Source organism: Heloderma suspectum, chromosome 4, assembly GCF_057233095.1.
Source record: "Heloderma suspectum isolate Gila_16-S chromosome 4, 16-S_ref, whole genome shotgun sequence".
In the NCBI taxonomy this organism is placed as follows: Eukaryota; Metazoa; Chordata; class Lepidosauria; order Squamata; family Helodermatidae; genus Heloderma; species Heloderma suspectum.
Window position 1 is genome coordinate 109,349,581 of NC_139461.1, and position 6,177 is coordinate 109,355,757.

Genomic DNA, 6,177 nt, shown 5'->3' on the forward strand with positions numbered 1-6,177 from the left:
ATGTGGGATTTAGGCTGTAGACATGGGGTGACTGACACTCTAGACACAGGGTTTAACCACCACAGTTTACTAGTAGATTTAAAGCAAACAAATTACAACTAAAGGTATTTACACAACAGAGCTGAGTGATACAAAAGGAATTTTTTAAAAAATTAAAAGTTGCAAAACACAAGTTCCTTTACCCTAGCTGTCCTTTTCTAGGCTGCTTCTTCCTGCTCACTCTTCTGACTTTGGTCTCCCTTCAGGCTCTGGCTGTCTCTGTTCTTACTAGCTCTCTCACTCTCTTTATATTCCCTCCTCACTCAGAACCGAAAATATTGTTTCAAACCTGAAGAAATGAAACTTCAACGGAGAAAAGAAACTACTGCTCTCAGGGTTACCCCCTCCCAACAGAAAACTCCAAGTCTCTAAGCCTGACCTTTCCCCCCTTTGCCTCTGTAGGCTTCAAACCTTCACAGCTTGTTTCAGGCCTACACTTTTGGGGACAGAACTAACACCTGCTGTTCTTTAACAAATCAGGACAGATCCAAGGCCTGGACATGAAGCCCATCTGTAGATGGCCAATACCGTGTAACAGTGAAAAGTTTGCAGTGGAAGGATTTGGGGCTTGGATAGGACTAGCAGGGGTCCTGAAGCAAGAGCAGTGCCATTTCCCAGCGATACGGTAGCTACAGAAGATGGTGGTAGTTTAGGATCAGAGGTGTTCTATGAAAAGCAGGAAAATGAACTGTAAATTCAGGTGTCACTGAGGGGATATGAGGTCTGGGGAGGGGCAGGAGGGGTGCTGTTTGTGTGCTGGGGCAGGGTGATTCCATGGGATGCTTCCCCATTTCATTAAAAGGATCAGGAAGCAGGTGATCCTCTCTGCCTGAGGCCCTGGGTACCACTGCAAGTCAAAGAAGTCGCAGTACTGGGCTTGATGGCCAAAGAGTCTGACCTGGCACGGATTGGTTCCCTCCATACAGGGCTGATGTGAGGGCATCGTCAGCTCACGAAACCATAGCAGCCGTCCAAGTGACAGGAAGTGAGGGGGAGGAAGTTGGAAAGGGAGGGACTCTGCTGGGAGTTCATAGGATCCTGATTTCAGTATGGTGATATTAGTGGCCACTGTTGTAGTTGTCGAGGTTGAGTAGTAGTAGGAATTAAGAATTCTTACCACACAGGCCAGTTCACACTTGCAAAAGTCTCTTTTATTATTTGGTCAGGAAAACAGATAGGTGCAGTAGATCTCTCTTCATACACACAGGTATGAAGAAGACCCCCTTCACATGGTGTTTTGCACTCTTTATACCTGACATTCATCACAGGCTGCTCCTTCCATGGCTCCCCCTCCCATTTTCCTGTGACCTTTAGACAATGCAATGCAACTCTATGAGAATCAACAATATGGTACTTTCCAGTTGTGTAGGAAATGGCTGAACCACAAACCTGTGGTAAGAGTTACACGAAAAAGATGGCATGGGCAAGTTTTTAAAGCAAAGTTTTCTAGGAATGTAATGCTGGTCATACGTACGTAATTACACGAGAAACAGCAGCCAGACCGTGTAGGAGTGTTCACACAATCTTACCTGGGAAAAATTGTTTCCCAAATGAAACAAGGGTCACAGGCCCCAGTACAATGGGTTATAGAGTGCCCTTTCCAAGAAATTATGAGTTCCTTCATTGTCCAAGTGCAAATTGGCTTCCAGATGAAGGTCAGTATTTTGTACATGACACCCGGGCATATAAGAAGCTCCCTACGGGGTAGTGGAGAACTTGTGTTGTATGGCTTGTCCCTGGCATGAGAATAGTTTTTGCCCTTCTTTCTGGTCAATACCAAAGTAAACAAGACTGTAGTGAAGCCTGCAAAATGTGAGAAAATGTTATCAACCCTATGAGTAAGATGAATTTAATTAGTTGCTCTGCTATAGAGACAATACCCTTTGTGATTGGAGATAATGTGTGTTTGTGAACAGCTCCTTAGAAGTGGTAAATGCCCAAGTTAGTGATGCCCTAGAGCATGCTGCAAAAAGACAGGCGATAACACGCATTCCCAGGGATTCTGGTCAAGCAGAAGAATGGCTTGGCTGGCTGACCAGTTGGTTACCCGACTGGCTGAGCTGGCCCAAGCCTCTTCTAAAATAGATCCTGGTTGGGTTCCTGTTGTTGCTTCTCCTGTTTGTTTGGTTCCAGTTGCGTATGGCATGTATTTTGTGTTCCGTGAAAAGAACAAAGGACACAGGAAAAAAAATTCTGCAAAGGAGATGAAAATCATGATCATGAGAGAGTTGCAGGCTGAAAAAGAATAGAAAGATGAAATCCAAAAGCCAATGGAAATCCAGGTATGCGAGTCCAAGGAGAGTGGACCCAAACGGGGGAACTGTCATGGCTGAAATGGACATTCAGCCTTGGCCAAAGAGACTCCATTTTAAGTTAGTGACCATAATAAGATTAGAGCAGGAATGCAAGGCAAGAATACTTATTGAAAAGTTTTTGCTTGGAGAGGAGCTGATAGAAAAGAGGAAGTAGTTTGTGGGTTTCTGCAGTTTCCTATAGAGCTTGCAGTTCAGCTAGGATTTTCCTAGTATTTATCATCACCTTTTAACCTTACGTCTAAACTCTTAGAAAAACAGAGTAACGCAGAGATGCTTTATATGAAAAACCGCAATAATGAATAGCAAATAAGGGAGGGGGAGCAATGGACAAGTGTCCCTGTGACAAGTGTCGGGTATAAAAGCGTGCAAAGCACCATGTGAAAGGGTTCAATCTTCAAACTTGAGTGTATGAAGATAGATCCGCTGCAGCTATTATCTGTTTTCCTGTCCGACTAATAAATAAGGCTTTTGCAAGTGTGGACTGGCCTGTGTGGTAAGAATGATTTAATTCCCATCTACTACTCAAACCTCAACAGGTGCAATCCTATGGATGTCTACTCGGAAGTGAGTCCTATCGAGTTCACACTCCCAGGTAAGTGTGTATAAGATGGCAGCTCTAAAAGGGAGAGGGGTTAGTGGGCTGCTGGGGTCCCGGCAACTTCCTGAGCTGGATGCAGATGTCAGGCATCGGCCCTGCACAGCATGGAGCTCAACCTGCTAATGCTTGTAGAATTGGTGTTGATAAAGGTTCAGCAACAGGGGTCAGTTGAGACACTGGCAACCTTTATATGTACGTATGCACGTACGCACACATGCACACACACACACACTGTTGACATGCACACACACAGACGGAGGAGGGGAGGCATATACATACACTCATACTGGGGTGGGGTGGGGGGAGTTACTCCCTGATGAGAGATCGGAGAAAAGCAAGAGATAGGAAGTGCAGCCACCACAGCAGATGCAGGAGGGTCTGGTGGGCCACCAGAAATGGCTTGGTGGGCTGCATGTGGCCCATGGGCTACTCTTTCTGCACCCCTGCTTTATACCCTTAGTTCTCAAATATCATTACATGCATGAAAGAGGAAGAGAATTTAAAACTGTTTTTTTAGGTTCTGAGAACACTCATTCAGTTTCTGCTTGCCTTTACAAGTGCTCCGTATACTTTTCAGTATGACAAATATGCAGCCATGTCAGAAATCAGACAGAGAAACTATAACCCCTTGTCTAACAAGTTGGTTAGCAATAAAGGCCATTGACAGGTTGCACTTACATGATGTTTTTGACTACTTCTTGCATTTTGCTACTTTTTAAACTAACGAACTGCAATACCTTTTATGGCATTCCATGTAACCTCATTTGATCTTTTACCCTCTGGTGCACTTGGAAAATGAATGATTTATTACTTTGTGAATCATTATATTAGAAGACATTTTTTACCCAGCTATGTTACAAAAAGGTTAAGGATAACATCCATTGTTCTAGCAACAACACCTTGTGCCCATGGCATTTTCCCAGGTGGTGTCCCATCCAGGCAGCTTGTAGGCTAAAAGCTCCCACAGCGAGAAACAGCTTAGTCCAGTGGTCAGACTAGGACTGGCGAAACCTGGGTTCAAATCCCCATTCAGCCATGAAGCTCACTGACTGACTTTGACCCAGTCGTTATCTTTCAGCCTAGTCTACCTTTTAGGGTTGCTGTGAAGATAAAATGGTGGTAAATAGACTGGCCGCTAATCTATCGCCAAAAAAGAGGAAATGCATCACCGCAAAAGATGCCATAAGCATAAATTTTATCTGCTAATTCGTATGTGTAGAGGCAATTTTAATTTATACTATAATTTAAATAAAAATTCAATGCATCTCACCACAGTGATGGTGACTATAACCAGGCGTCTACTGTCCAGTTGCTAACTGTTCCTGGGCAACCTCAAGGCCTCTGTTCTCACTTCTCATGATTTTTGTTCTTTAAACCACATGTGAACTGGACAAATACAGATTGCCTTTAAATAAAGAACAGTCCTCTGCGAAGGAGAATCCATGGCCACTGTAGTGGGAGAATCATGTATGCCACCTGGAGTTCCTTGGAGGATGGCTGGGATACAAATGTAATAAATAATCACTTCAATTTATGCATTGTTTGTGGTCATTTCCCACAACGAAGTGGAAATATATTAAGACTCTCCCAAGTCAGTTAAGCAGTATGGCAGGGATGAGAGGCTGCCTGCCACGTTATGACTGCAGTGACCCTTCTCCACCTAGGTGCAGGGGCTCACAGTCGAACTGGTGCAGGTTTGGCCAGCTAGTAAGCAGAGCTGTAGAGCCCACCTGCAATTGAGACTCTTTCACCAGGGTGAATGGCAGGGAGAGTAAAAGCCTTCTGTGTTATTGCTGCTCACAGTAACAAGGAGGAACAGGCAGTGGGGCTGGAGAAACAGAGCAAAAAGAGTGCCATGACCCAGGAGTCCAGCAGTGACATGGACTCTGAAGTCGAAGACCCAGTGGCGCCCACAGAGGAAACTAGGGCTGTGCAGGGACCCCCTGATACGACTCGGAAGCCGCTTCGTGGCTGCAGAGATGGGCCTGATTCAGCTTGGGCAGATTCGAGGGGCCCCCAACCCAACTCGGCCCCGAACCTGAAGTGGGATTCAGATGTCAAACCCCGCTGCGGATCCCCCCTGACGCCCCTGCGCAAGCCCCCTTACCTTGCTACTGCCTTCACTGCCGCTGCCGTCCCTGCCGTTGTCCTCACCACCACCAACTCCTGAGGCCTGGACGCGTGCGCCGACTCTTGCTGCAGGGAGTTGCCTTCCTGGAATTTGCCATTTTAAAAATGGCGAGGACGGCAGCGGTGGAGGTGCGGCAAGGACGACGGCAGCGGCAGCGATGGTGACAGCGGCGAGGACGGTGATGGCAGTGGTGGAGGCTGTGACAGAGGTGGCAGTGGAGGAGGAGGAGGCGGCTCAGGTAAGGCCCTGGCGCGGCTGGGCCGGGGGGTGCAAAGCTCCAAAGCATACTGAGTGCTTTGGAGAGCCCCCGACCCACTCCAGGTTGCTTCATGTCCCCTCCACTTTGCCTCAGAAGGGGCTCAAAGTGACCCGAAGCAGCCCGCTTCGACTCGGGGTTCGGGCCTCGGGCCGAAGCGGTGCACAACCCTAGAGGAAACTCCAGGTCAGGGCACCACTGCAGAATTGCCAGAGACCCCTGAGCCCGAGCTGCCAGAGACCCTCGAGCCTAGCCCCAGCACCCTCTTCAACAAGAGCCCCACATTCCAGTGAGTCACTGCGCCAACGCCAACAGCATTCCAGGCATTCCCTGGCTCCTGCCTTATCTCCCTGCTTTGCCCTGGCTCCTGCCTGGTATTGTCTCCCTGCTTTGCCCTGGCTCCTGCCTTGACTCCCTGCTGTCCTGTCACTTGCTGCCTGGTATTGAGCCCTGTGGGCTTCTGCTTAGTCCGGAACAGGACAAAGAGACATTGGAAGAAAAGGGGGGATTTCAGAGAGAGGAGGAACAGAAAGACCTGTTGCATGGGAAAGAGTATGAGCAGTTGAGGGGTAGAAACTAGGACTGGGGATAGCCAGGGTTAAAGCCTCATGAAGCTCCCTGGATACCCTTGGGCCAGTCACTCTCTCTCAGCCCAATCTACTCCACGGGCCTGTCATGATGATAAAATGGAGACAGGAATGCCAGATACAGCACCTGGAGCTCCTCAGAGGGAAGCGGGGAGAGAAACATGTAATTCAAATGTCAAGACAAAAAGAGTGGCGGAAGAGATGGTGGTTTGGAAGGCGCATCACTGAGAGAGAAAAACGGCAAATGTAAA